General features: G+C 47.0%; 27 non-coding genes and 8 pseudogenes across 27 annotated transcripts in view; all 35 read right to left on the bottom strand.

The window, feature by feature from the left end:
- The window catches only part of LOC138547854 (5S ribosomal RNA), a 119-nt gene extending 77 nt beyond the window's left edge, over positions 1 to 42 (bottom strand). Inside the window, exon 1 of the ribosomal RNA XR_011291680.1 lies at positions 1 to 42. This exon is cut by the window's left edge and continues 77 nt beyond it. This is a non-coding gene — a ribosomal RNA (5S ribosomal RNA).
- Positions 43 to 135: 93 nt separating this feature from the next.
- LOC138548802 (5S ribosomal RNA) lies at positions 136 to 254 on the bottom strand. Its single transcript, XR_011292596.1, has one exon. It is a non-coding gene; the product is annotated as a 5S ribosomal RNA (ribosomal RNA).
- A 106-nt stretch (positions 255 to 360) lies between these two features.
- Positions 361 to 479, bottom strand: LOC138541263 (5S ribosomal RNA). The gene has a single exon (XR_011289273.1). It is a non-coding gene; the product is annotated as a 5S ribosomal RNA (ribosomal RNA).
- A 106-nt stretch (positions 480 to 585) lies between these two features.
- On the bottom strand, positions 586 to 703 carry LOC138542686 (5S ribosomal RNA; annotated as a pseudogene).
- A 106-nt stretch (positions 704 to 809) lies between these two features.
- LOC138537416 (5S ribosomal RNA) lies at positions 810 to 928 on the bottom strand. Its single transcript, XR_011285552.1, has one exon. It is a non-coding gene; the product is annotated as a 5S ribosomal RNA (ribosomal RNA).
- A 106-nt stretch (positions 929 to 1,034) lies between these two features.
- On the bottom strand, positions 1,035 to 1,153 carry LOC138541751 (5S ribosomal RNA). The gene has a single exon (XR_011289750.1). It is a non-coding gene; the product is annotated as a 5S ribosomal RNA (ribosomal RNA).
- A 463-nt stretch (positions 1,154 to 1,616) lies between these two features.
- Positions 1,617 to 1,725, bottom strand: LOC138546943 (5S ribosomal RNA; annotated as a pseudogene).
- A 106-nt stretch (positions 1,726 to 1,831) lies between these two features.
- Positions 1,832 to 1,950, bottom strand: LOC138547853 (5S ribosomal RNA). Its single transcript, XR_011291679.1, has one exon. It is a non-coding gene; the product is annotated as a 5S ribosomal RNA (ribosomal RNA).
- Positions 1,951 to 2,056: 106 nt separating this feature from the next.
- On the bottom strand, positions 2,057 to 2,175 carry LOC138542402 (5S ribosomal RNA). Its single transcript, XR_011290384.1, has one exon. It is a non-coding gene; the product is annotated as a 5S ribosomal RNA (ribosomal RNA).
- Positions 2,176 to 2,281: 106 nt separating this feature from the next.
- On the bottom strand, positions 2,282 to 2,400 carry LOC138541555 (5S ribosomal RNA). Its single transcript, XR_011289559.1, has one exon. It is a non-coding gene; the product is annotated as a 5S ribosomal RNA (ribosomal RNA).
- Positions 2,401 to 2,506: 106 nt separating this feature from the next.
- LOC138539809 (5S ribosomal RNA) lies at positions 2,507 to 2,625 on the bottom strand. Its single transcript, XR_011287874.1, has one exon. It is a non-coding gene; the product is annotated as a 5S ribosomal RNA (ribosomal RNA).
- Positions 2,626 to 2,731: 106 nt separating this feature from the next.
- Positions 2,732 to 2,850, bottom strand: LOC138541993 (5S ribosomal RNA). The gene has a single exon (XR_011289985.1). It is a non-coding gene; the product is annotated as a 5S ribosomal RNA (ribosomal RNA).
- Positions 2,851 to 3,314: 464 nt separating this feature from the next.
- On the bottom strand, positions 3,315 to 3,423 carry LOC138543469 (5S ribosomal RNA; annotated as a pseudogene).
- Positions 3,424 to 3,528: 105 nt separating this feature from the next.
- LOC138537186 (5S ribosomal RNA) lies at positions 3,529 to 3,647 on the bottom strand. Its single transcript, XR_011285330.1, has one exon. It is a non-coding gene; the product is annotated as a 5S ribosomal RNA (ribosomal RNA).
- A 106-nt stretch (positions 3,648 to 3,753) lies between these two features.
- Positions 3,754 to 3,872, bottom strand: LOC138541173 (5S ribosomal RNA). The gene has a single exon (XR_011289186.1). It is a non-coding gene; the product is annotated as a 5S ribosomal RNA (ribosomal RNA).
- A 106-nt stretch (positions 3,873 to 3,978) lies between these two features.
- Positions 3,979 to 4,097, bottom strand: LOC138537253 (5S ribosomal RNA). The gene has a single exon (XR_011285395.1). It is a non-coding gene; the product is annotated as a 5S ribosomal RNA (ribosomal RNA).
- Positions 4,098 to 4,560: 463 nt separating this feature from the next.
- LOC138546335 (5S ribosomal RNA) lies at positions 4,561 to 4,669 on the bottom strand (annotated as a pseudogene).
- Positions 4,670 to 4,775: 106 nt separating this feature from the next.
- Positions 4,776 to 4,894, bottom strand: LOC138547852 (5S ribosomal RNA). Its single transcript, XR_011291678.1, has one exon. It is a non-coding gene; the product is annotated as a 5S ribosomal RNA (ribosomal RNA).
- Positions 4,895 to 5,000: 106 nt separating this feature from the next.
- Positions 5,001 to 5,119, bottom strand: LOC138550162 (5S ribosomal RNA). The gene has a single exon (XR_011293922.1). It is a non-coding gene; the product is annotated as a 5S ribosomal RNA (ribosomal RNA).
- A 106-nt stretch (positions 5,120 to 5,225) lies between these two features.
- On the bottom strand, positions 5,226 to 5,344 carry LOC138539808 (5S ribosomal RNA). The gene has a single exon (XR_011287873.1). It is a non-coding gene; the product is annotated as a 5S ribosomal RNA (ribosomal RNA).
- A 106-nt stretch (positions 5,345 to 5,450) lies between these two features.
- On the bottom strand, positions 5,451 to 5,569 carry LOC138541395 (5S ribosomal RNA). Its single transcript, XR_011289403.1, has one exon. It is a non-coding gene; the product is annotated as a 5S ribosomal RNA (ribosomal RNA).
- Positions 5,570 to 6,032: 463 nt separating this feature from the next.
- On the bottom strand, positions 6,033 to 6,141 carry LOC138545052 (5S ribosomal RNA; annotated as a pseudogene).
- A 106-nt stretch (positions 6,142 to 6,247) lies between these two features.
- LOC138537415 (5S ribosomal RNA) lies at positions 6,248 to 6,366 on the bottom strand. The gene has a single exon (XR_011285551.1). It is a non-coding gene; the product is annotated as a 5S ribosomal RNA (ribosomal RNA).
- Positions 6,367 to 6,472: 106 nt separating this feature from the next.
- Positions 6,473 to 6,591, bottom strand: LOC138542233 (5S ribosomal RNA). The gene has a single exon (XR_011290220.1). It is a non-coding gene; the product is annotated as a 5S ribosomal RNA (ribosomal RNA).
- Positions 6,592 to 7,054: 463 nt separating this feature from the next.
- LOC138546941 (5S ribosomal RNA) lies at positions 7,055 to 7,163 on the bottom strand (annotated as a pseudogene).
- A 106-nt stretch (positions 7,164 to 7,269) lies between these two features.
- LOC138537745 (5S ribosomal RNA) lies at positions 7,270 to 7,388 on the bottom strand. Its single transcript, XR_011285871.1, has one exon. It is a non-coding gene; the product is annotated as a 5S ribosomal RNA (ribosomal RNA).
- Positions 7,389 to 7,494: 106 nt separating this feature from the next.
- On the bottom strand, positions 7,495 to 7,613 carry LOC138542010 (5S ribosomal RNA). The gene has a single exon (XR_011290001.1). It is a non-coding gene; the product is annotated as a 5S ribosomal RNA (ribosomal RNA).
- A 106-nt stretch (positions 7,614 to 7,719) lies between these two features.
- Positions 7,720 to 7,838, bottom strand: LOC138541554 (5S ribosomal RNA). Its single transcript, XR_011289558.1, has one exon. It is a non-coding gene; the product is annotated as a 5S ribosomal RNA (ribosomal RNA).
- A 106-nt stretch (positions 7,839 to 7,944) lies between these two features.
- LOC138539807 (5S ribosomal RNA) lies at positions 7,945 to 8,063 on the bottom strand. The gene has a single exon (XR_011287872.1). It is a non-coding gene; the product is annotated as a 5S ribosomal RNA (ribosomal RNA).
- Positions 8,064 to 8,169: 106 nt separating this feature from the next.
- Positions 8,170 to 8,288, bottom strand: LOC138541992 (5S ribosomal RNA). Its single transcript, XR_011289984.1, has one exon. It is a non-coding gene; the product is annotated as a 5S ribosomal RNA (ribosomal RNA).
- Positions 8,289 to 8,752: 464 nt separating this feature from the next.
- Positions 8,753 to 8,861, bottom strand: LOC138544331 (5S ribosomal RNA; annotated as a pseudogene).
- Positions 8,862 to 8,966: 105 nt separating this feature from the next.
- Positions 8,967 to 9,085, bottom strand: LOC138537184 (5S ribosomal RNA). The gene has a single exon (XR_011285328.1). It is a non-coding gene; the product is annotated as a 5S ribosomal RNA (ribosomal RNA).
- A 106-nt stretch (positions 9,086 to 9,191) lies between these two features.
- On the bottom strand, positions 9,192 to 9,310 carry LOC138537333 (5S ribosomal RNA). Its single transcript, XR_011285472.1, has one exon. It is a non-coding gene; the product is annotated as a 5S ribosomal RNA (ribosomal RNA).
- Positions 9,311 to 9,416: 106 nt separating this feature from the next.
- LOC138537252 (5S ribosomal RNA) lies at positions 9,417 to 9,535 on the bottom strand. The gene has a single exon (XR_011285394.1). It is a non-coding gene; the product is annotated as a 5S ribosomal RNA (ribosomal RNA).
- Positions 9,536 to 9,998: 463 nt separating this feature from the next.
- LOC138546334 (5S ribosomal RNA) overlaps positions 9,999 to 10,000 on the bottom strand; it is a 109-nt pseudogene continuing 107 nt past the window's right edge.

Below are 10,000 nucleotides of genomic sequence, written 5' to 3'. Positions count from 1 at the left end.
TCAGACGAGATCGGGCGCAATCAGTGTGGTGTGGCCGTAGGCTCTGGTTCTTGTGAGTTTTGTACTTTTAAGCATCTAGTCGGCTAGACCTTGCAATTGTGAAATGGCTCACTTCCTGAACTTGGAGCACAAAAAAGCCTACAGCACCTGGTATTCCCAGGTGGTCTCCCATCCAGGTACTAACTAGGCCCGACACTGCTTAGCTTCCGAGATCAGACGAGATCGGGCGCATTCAGTGTGGTGTGGCCGTAGGCTCTGGGCCTAGTGAGTTTTGTACTTTTAAGCATCTAGTCGGCTAGACCTTGCAGTTTTGAAAGGCAATTGAGAAATGGCTCACTTCCTGAACTTGGAGCACAAAAAAGCCTACAGCACCTGGTATTCCCAGGTGGTCTCCCATCCAGGTACTAACTAGGCCGGACACTGCTTAGCTTCCGAGATCAGACGAGATCGGGCGCAATCAGTGTGGTGTGGCCGTAGGCTCTGGGCCTAGTGAGTTTTGTACTTTTAAGCATCTAGTCAGCTAGACCTTGCAGTTTTGAAAGGCAATTGAGAAATGGCTCACTTCCTGAACTTGGAGCACAAAAAAGCCTACAGCACCTGGTATTCCCAGGCGTCTCCCATCCAGGTACTAACGAGGCCCGACACTGCTTAGCTTCCGAGATCAGACGAGATCGGGCGCATTCAGTGTGCTGTGGCCGTAGGCTCTGGTTCTTGTGAGTTTTGTACTTTTAAGCATCTAGTCGGCTAGACCTTGCAGTTTTGAAAGGCAATTGAGAAATGGCTCACTTCCTGAACTTGGAGTACAAAAAAGCCTACAGCACCTGGTATTCCCAGGCGGTCTTCCATCCAGGTACTAACTAGGCCCAACACTGCTTAGCTTCTGAGATCAGACGAGATCAGGCACATTCAGTGTGGTGTGGCCGTAGGCTCTGGGCCTAGTGAGTTTTGTACTTTTAAGCATCTAGTCGGCTAGACCTTGCAGTTTTAAAAGGCAATTGAGAAAGGGCTCACTTCCTGAACTTGGAGCACAAAAAAGCCTACAGCACCTGGTATTCCCAGGCAGTCTCCCATCCAGGTACTAACTAGGCCTGACACTGCTTAACTTCCGAGATCAGTCGAGATCGGGTGCATTCAGTGTGGTGTGGCCGTAGGCTCTAGGAATGCTAAGAATATTACTGTTATGCATTTGCATTTAGTAAGCTAAGCCATGCAGCCACTTGCAACATGATACCACGCTCATCGCTCGATCAGGCTCGATCAGGCGAGATATATAAGACTGGTGGGCCCATTCAGGACTCCTATGTCTGGTAGGATAACTTTAATTCATCCATCCTGTGTCTGTTGCAGGGAGGTGGAGAGAACAATCAACACAATAATGGTTTTCTTTCATGCCTCTTGAAGGACTCAATATTCTCTGTACTGCATTACATGTGAAAGTCGATTTATTACCCATGAACACACTACCTGTATGCTAATTCTATGTAAAAAGGTAGCTCCAGCCCTCATGATGTTGTCCAACATTTCCGCTATAAAACGGGATACAATTATTTTGGAAACATACCAAATTTGAAAAATAATTGAGAAGTTGCGCAATTACTAATCATGGAGCACAAAAAAGCCTACAGCACCTGGTATTCCCAGGCAGTCTCCCATCCAGGTACTAACTAGGCCTGACCCTGCTTAGCTTCCGAGATCTGGCGCATTCAGTGTGGTGTGGCCGTAGGCTCTGGGCCTAGTGAGTTTTGTACTTTTAAGCATCTAGTCGGCTAGACCTTGCAGTTTTGAAAGGCAATTGTGAAATGGCTCACTTCCTGAACTTGGAGCACAAAAAAGCCTACAGCACCTGGTATTCCCAGGTGGTCTCCCATCCAGGTACTAACTAGGCCCGACACTGCTTAGCTTCCGAGATCAGACGAGATCGGGCGCAATCAGTGTGGTGTGGCCGTAGGCTCTGGGCCTAGTGAGTTTTGTACTTTTAAGCATCTAGTCAGCTAGACCTTGCAGTTTTGAAAGGCAATTGAGAAATGGCTCACTTCCTGAACTTGGAGCACAAAAAAGCCCACAGCATCTGGTATTCCCAGGCGGTCTCCCATCCAGGTACTAACGAGGCCCGACACTGCTTAGCTTCCGAGATCAGACGAGATCGGGCGCAATCAGTGTGGTGTGGCCGTAGGCTCTGGGCCTAGTGAGTTTTGTACTTTTAAGCATCTAGTCAGCTAGACCTTGCAATTTTGAAAGGCAATTGAGAAATGGCTCACTTCCTGAACTTGGAGCACAAAAAAGCCTACAGCACCTGGTATTCCCAGGCGGTCTCCCATCCAGGTACTAACGAGGCCCGACACTGCTTAGCTTCCGAGATCAGACGAGATCGGGCGCATTCAGTGTGCTGTGGCCGTAGGCTCTGGTTCTTGTGAGTTTTGTACTTTTAAGCATCTAGTCGGCTAGACCTTGCAGTTTTGAAAGGCAATTGAGAAATGGCTCACTTCCTGAACTTGGAGTACAAAAAAGCCTACAGCACCTGGTATTCCCAGGCGGTCTTCCATCCAGGTACTAACTAGGCCCGACACTGCTTAGCTTCTGAGATCAGACGAGATCAGGCACATTCAGTGTGGTGTGGCCGTAGGCTCTGGGCCTAGTGAGTTTTGTACTTTTAAGCATCTAGTCGGCTAGACCTTGCAGTTTTAAAAGGCAATTGAGAAAGGGCTCACTTCCTGAACTTGGAGCACAAAAAAGCCTACAGCACCTGGTATTCCCAGGCGGTCTCCCATCCAGGTACTAACTAGGCCTGACACTGCTTAACTTCCGAGATCAGTCGAGATCGGGTGCATTCAGTGTGGTGTGGTCGTAGGCTCTAGGAATGCTAAGAATATTACTCTTATGCATTTGCATTTAGTAAGCTAAGCCATGCAGCCACTTGCAACATGATACCACGCTCATCGCTCGATCAGGCTCGATCAGGCGAGATATATAAGACTGGTGGGCCCATTCAGGACTCCTATGTCTGGTAGGATAACTTTAATTCATCCATCCTGTGTCTGTTGCAGGGAGGTGGAGAGAACAATCAACACAATAATGGTTTTCTTTCATGCCTCTTGAAGGACTCAATATTCTCTGTACTGCATTACATGTGAAAGTTGATTTATTACCCATGAACACACTACCTGTATGCTAATTCTATGTAAAAAGGTAGCTCCAGCCCTCATGATGTTGTCCAACATTTCCGCTATAAAACGGGATACAATTATTTTGGAAACATACCAAATTTGAAAAATAATTGAGAAGTTGCGCAATTACTAATCATGGAGCACAAAAAAAGCCTACAGCACCTGGTATTCCCAGGCAGTCTCCCATCCAGGTACTAACTAGGCCCGACCCTGCTTAGCTTCCGAGATCGGGCGCATTCAGTGTGGTGTGGCCGTAGGCTCTGGGCCTAGTGAGTTTGTACTTTTAAGCATCTAGTCGGCTAGACCTTGCAGTTTTGAAAGGCAATTGTGAAATGGCTCACTTCCTGAACTTGGAGCACAAAAAAGCCTACAGCACCTGGTATTCCCAGGTGGTCTCCCATCCAGGTACTAACTAGGCCCGACACTGCTTAGTTTCCGAGATCAGACGAGATCGGGCGCATTCAGTGTGGTGTGGCCGTAGGCTCTGGGCCTAGTGAGTTTTGTACTTTTAAGCATCTAGTCGGCTAGACCTTGCAGTTTTGAAAGGCAATTGAGAAATGGCTCATTTCCTGAACTTGGAGTACAAAAAAGCCTACAGCACCTGGTATTCCCAGGCGGTCTCCCATCCAGGTACTAACTAGGCCCGACACTGCTTAGCTTCTGAGATCAGACGAGATCAGGCGCATTCAGTGTGGTGTGGCCGTAGGCTCTGGGCCTAGTGAGTGTTGTACTTTTAAGCATCTAGTCGGCTAGACCTTGCAGTTTTAAAAGGCAATTGAGAAAGGGCTCACTTCCTGAACTTGGAGCACAAAAAAGCCTACAGCACCTGGTATTCCCAGGCGGTCTCCCATCCAGGTACTAACTAGGCCTGACACTGCTTAACTTCCGAGATCAGACGAGATCGGGTGCATTCAGTGTGGTGTGGCCGTTGGCTCTAGGAATGCTAAGAATATTACTCTTATGCATTTGCATTTAGTAAGCTAAGCCATGCAGCCACTTGCAACATGATACCACGCTCATCGCTCGATCAGGCTCGATCAGGCGAGATATATAAGACTGGTGGGCCCATTCAGGACTCCTATGTCTGGTAGGATAACTTTAATTCATCCATCCTGTGTCTGTTGCAGGGAGGTGGAGAGAACAATCAACACAATAATGGTTTTCTTTCATGCCTCTTGAAGGACTCAATATTCTCTGTACTGCATTACATGTGAAAGTCGATTTATTACCCATGAACACACTACCTGTATGCTAATTCTATGTAAAAAGGTAGCTCCAGCCCTCATGATGTTGTCCAACATTTCCGCTATAAAACGGGATACAATTATTTTGGAAACATACCAAATTTGAAAAATAATTGAGAAGTTGCGCAATTACTAATCATGGAGCACAAAAAAGCCTACAGCACCTGGTATTCCCAGGCAGTCTCCCATCCAGGTACTAACTAGGCCTGACCCTGCTTAGCTTCCGAGATCGGGCACATTCAGTGTGGTGTGGCCGTAGGCTCTGGGCCTAGTGAGTTTTGTACTTTTAAGCATCTAGTCGGCTAGACCTTGCAGTTTTGAAAGGCAATTGTGAAATGGCTCACTTCCTGAACTTGGAGCACAAAAAAGCCTACAGCACCTGGTATTCCCAGGTGGTCTCCCATCCAGGTACTAACTAGGCCCGACACTGCTTAGCTTCCGAGATCAGACGAGATCGGGCGCAATCAGTGTGGTGTGGCCGTAGGCTCTGGGCCTAGTGAGTTTTGTACTTTTAAGCATCTAGTCAGCTAGACCTTGCAGTTTTGAAAGGCAATTTAGAAATGGCTCACTTCCTGAACTTGGAGCACAAAAAAGCCTACAGCACCTGGTATTCCCAGGCGGTCTCCCATCCAGGTACTAACGAGGCCCGACACTGCTTAGCTTCCGAGATCAGACGAGATCGGGCGCATTCAGTGTGGTGTGGCCGTAGGCTCTGGTTCTTGTGAGTTTTGTACTTTTAAGCATCTAGTCGGCTAGACCTTGCAGTTTTGAAAGGCAATTGAGAAATGGCTCACTTCCTGAACTTGGAGTACAAAAAAGCCTACAGCACCTGGTATTCCCAGGCGGTCTTCCATCCAGGTACTAACTAGGCCCGACACTGCTTAGCTTCTGAGATCAGACGAGATCAGGCACATTCAGTGTGGTGTGGCCGTAGGCTCTGGGCCTAGTGAGTTTTGTACTTTTAAGCATCTAGTCGGCTAGACCTTGCAGTTTTAAAAGGCAATTGAGAAAGGGCTCACTTCCTGAACTTGGAGCACAAAAAAGCCTACAGCACCTGGTATTCCCAGGCGGTCTCCCATCCAGGTACTAACTAGGTCTGACACTGCTTAACTTCCGAGATCAGTCGAGATCGGGTGCATTCAGTGTGGTGTGGCCGTAGGCTCTAGGAATGCTAAGAATATTACTCTTATGCATTTGCATTTAGTAAGCTAAGCCATGCAGCCACTTGCAACATGATACCACGCTCATCGCTCGATCAGGCTCGATCAGGCGAGATATATAAGACTGGTGGGCCCATTCAGGACTCCTATGTCTGGTAGGATAACTTTAATTCATCCATCCTGTGTCTGTTGCAGGGAGGTGGAGAGAACAATCAACACAATAATGGTTTTCTTTCATGCCTCTTGAAGGACTCAATATTCTCTGTACTGCATTACATGTGAAAGTCGATTTATTACCCATGAACACACTACCTGTATGCTAATTCTATGTAAAAAGGTAGCTCCAGCCCTCATGATGTTGTCCAACATTTCCGCTATAAAACGGGATACAATTATTTTGGAAACATACCAAATTTGAAAAATAATTGAGAAGTTGCGCAATTACTAATCATGGAGCACAAAAAAGCCTACAGCACCTGGTATTCCCAGGCAGTCTCCCATCCAGGTACTAACTAGGCCTGACCCTGCTTAGCTTCCGAGATCGGGCGCATTCAGTGTGGTGTGGCCGTAGGCTCTGGGCCTAGTGAGTTTTGTACTTTTAAGCATCTAGTCGGCTAGACCTTGCAGTTTTGAAAGGCAATTGTGAAATGGCTCACTTCCTGAACTTGGAGTACAAAAAAGCCTACAGCACCTGGTATTCCCAGGCGGTCTTCCATCCAGGTACTAACTAGGCCCAACACTGCTTAGCTTCTGAGATCAGACGAGATCAGGCACATTCAGTGTGGTGTGGCCGTAGGCTCTGGGCCTAGTGAGTTTTGTACTTTTAAGCATCTAGTCGGCTAGACCTTGCAGTTTTAAAAGGCAATTGAGAAAGGGCTCACTTCCTGAACTTGGAGCACAAAAAAGCCTACAGCACCTGGTATTCCCAGGCAGTCTCCCATCCAGGTACTAACTAGGCCTGACACTGCTTAACTTCCGAGATCAGTCGAGATCGGGTGCATTCAGTGTGGTGTGGCCATAGGCTCTAGGAATGCTAAGAATATTACTGTTATGCATTTGCATTTAGTAAGCTAAGCCATGCAGCCACTTGCAACATGATACCACGCTCATCGCTCGATCAGGCTCGATCAGGCGAGATATATAAGACTGGTGGGCCCATTCAGGACTCCTATGTCTGGTAGGATAACTTTAATTCATCCATCCTGTGTCTGTTGCAGGGAGGTGGAGAGAACAATCAACACAATAATGGTTTTCTTTCATGCCTCTTGAAGGACTCAATATTCTCTGTACTGCATTACATGTGAAAGTCGATTTATTACCCATGAACACACTACCTGTATGCTAATTCTATGTAAAAAGGTAGCTCCAGCCCTCATGATGTTGTCCAACATTTCCGCTATAAAACGGGATACAATTATTTTGGAAACATACCAAATTTGAAAAATAATTGAGAAGTTGCGCAATTACTAATCATGGAGCACAAAAAAGCCTACAGCACCTGGTATTCCCAGGCAGTCTCCCATCCAGGTACTAACTAGGCCTGACCCTGCTTAGCTTCCGAGATCTGGCGCATTCAGTGTGGTGTGGCCGTAGGCTCTGGGCCTAGTGAGTTTTGTACTTTTAAGCATCTAGTCGGCTAGACCTTGCAGTTTTGAAAGGCAATTGTGAAATGGCTCACTTCCTGAACTTGGAGCACAAAAAAGCCTACAGCACCTGGTATTCCCAGGTGGTCTCCCATCCAGGTACTAACTAGGCCCGACACTGCTTAGCTTCCGAGATCAGACAAGATCGGGCGCAATCAGTGTGGTGTGGCCGTAGGCTCTGGGCCTAGTGAGTTTTGTACTTTTAAGCATCTAGTCAGCTAGACCTTGCAGTTTTGAAAGGCAATTGAGAAATGGCTCACTTCCTGAACTTGGAGCACAAAAAAGCCTACAGCATCTGGTATTCCCAGGCGGTCTCCCATCCAGGTACTAACGAGGCCCGACACTGCTTAGCTTCCGAGATCAGACGAGATCGGGCGCAATCAGTGTGGTGTGGCCGTAGGCTCTGGGCCTAGTGAGTTTTGTACTTTTAAGCATCTAGTCAGCTAGACCTTGCAATTTTGAAAGGCAATTGAGAAATGGCTCACTTCCTGAACTTGGAGCACAAAAAAGCCTACAGCACCTGGTATTCCCAGGCGGTCTCCCATCCAGGTACTAACGAGGCCCGACACTGCTTAGCTTCCGAGATCAGACGAGATCGGGCGCATTCAGTGTGCTGTGGCCGTAGGCTCTGGTTCTTGTGAGTTTTGTACTTTTAAGCATCTAGTCGGCTAGACCTTGCAGTTTTGAAAGGCAATTGAGAAATGGCTCACTTCCTGAACTTGGAGTACAAAAAAGCCTACAGCACCTGGTATTCCCAGGCGGTCTTCCATCCAGGTACTAACTAGGCCCGACACTGCTTAGCTTCTGAGATCAGACGAGATCAGGCACATTCAGTGTGGTGTGGCCGTAGGCTCTGGGCCTAGTGAGTTTTGTACTTTTAAGCATCTAGTCGGCTAGACCTTGCAGTTTTAAAAGGCAATTGAGAAAGGGCTCACTTCCTGAACTTGGAGCACAAAAAAGCCTACAGCACCTGGTATTCCCAGGCGGTCTCCCATCCAGGTACTAACTAGGCCTGACACTGCTTAACTTCCGAGATCAGTCGAGATCGGGTGCATTCAGTGTGGTGTGGTCGTAGGCTCTAGGAATGCTAAGAATATTACTCTTATGCATTTGCATTTAGTAAGCTAAGCCATGCAGCCACTTGCAACATGATACCACGCTCATCGCTCGATCAGGCTCGATCAGGCGAGATATATAAGACTGGTGGGCCCATTCAGGACTCCTATGTCTGGTAGGATAACTTTAATTCATCCATCCTGTGTCTGTTGCAGGGAGGTGGAGAGAACAATCAACACAATAATGGTTTTCTTTCATGCCTCTTGAAGGACTCAATATTCTCTGTACTGCATTACATGTGAAAGTTGATTTATTACCCATGAACACACTACCTGTATGCTAATTCTATGTAAAAAGGTAGCTCCAGCCCTCATGATGTTGTCCAACATTTCCGCTATAAAACGGGATACAATTATTTTGGAAACATACCAAATTTGAAAAATAATTGAGAAGTTGCGCAATTACTAATCATGGAGCACAAAAAAAGCCTACAGCACCTGGTATTCCCAGGCAGTCTCCCATCCAGGTACTAACTAGGCCCGACCCTGCTTAGCTTTCGAGATCGGGCGCATTCAGTGTGGTGTGGCCGTAGGCTCTGGGCCTAGTGAGTTTGTACTTTTAAGCATCTAGTCGGCTAGACCTTGCAGTTTTGAAAGGCAATTGTGAAATGGCTCACTTCCTGAACTTGGAGCACAAAAAAGCCTACAGCACCTGGTATTCCCAGGTGGTCTCCCATCCAGGTACTAACTAGGCCCGACACTGCTTAGTTTCCGAGATCAGACGAGATCGGGCGCATTCAGTGTGGTGTGGCCGTAGGCTCTGGGCCTAGTGAGTTTTGTACTTTTAAGCATCTAGTCGGCTAGACCTTGCAGTTTTGAAAGGCAATTGAGAAATGGCTCATTTCCTGAACTTGGAGTACAAAAAAGCCTACAGCACCTGGTATTCCCAGGCGGTCTCCCATCCAGGTACTAACTAGGCCCGACACTGCTTAGCTTCTGAGATCAGACGAGATCAGGCGCATTGAGTGTGGTGTGGCCGTAGGCTCTGGGCCTAGTGAGTGTTGTACTTTTAAGCATCTAGTCGGCTAGACCTTGCAGTTTTAAAAGGCAATTGAGAAAGGGCTCACTTCCTGAACTTGGAGCACAAAAAAGCCTACAGCACCTGGTATTCCCAGGCGGTCTCCCATCCAGGTACTAACTAGGCCTGACACTGCTTAACTTCCGAGATCAGACGAGATCGGGTGCATTCAGTGTGGTGTGGCCGTTGGCTCTAGGAATGCTAAGAATATTACTCTTATGCATTTGCATTTAGTAAGCTAAGCCATGCAGCCACTTGCAACATGATACCACGCTCATCGCTCGATCAGGCTCGATCAGGCGAGATATATAAGACTGGTGGGCCCATTCAGGACTCCTATGTCTGGTAGGATAACTTTAATTCATCCATCCTGTGTCTGTTGCAGGGAGGTGGAGAGAACAAGCAACACAATAATGGTTTTCTTTCATGCCTCTTGAAGGACTCAATATTCTCTGTACTGCATTACATGTGAAAGTCGATTTATTACCCATGAACACACTACCTGTATGCTAATTCTATGTAAAAAGGTAGCTCCAGCCCTCATGATGTTGTCCAACATTTCCGCTATAAAACGGGATACAATTATTTTGGAAACATACCAAATTTGAAAAATAATTGAGAAGTTGCGCAATTACTAATCATGGAGCACAAAAAAG

The sequence above is a fragment of the Ambystoma mexicanum genome, unplaced genomic scaffold, assembly GCF_040938575.1.
Source record: "Ambystoma mexicanum isolate Mex_15411 unplaced genomic scaffold, UKY_AmexF1_1 Mex_scaf10, whole genome shotgun sequence".
Taxonomy (NCBI): Eukaryota; Metazoa; Chordata; class Amphibia; order Caudata; family Ambystomatidae; genus Ambystoma; species Ambystoma mexicanum.
Note: the sequence above shows the minus strand (reverse complement) of the source record. Positions and strands in the feature narration are given on the sequence as shown.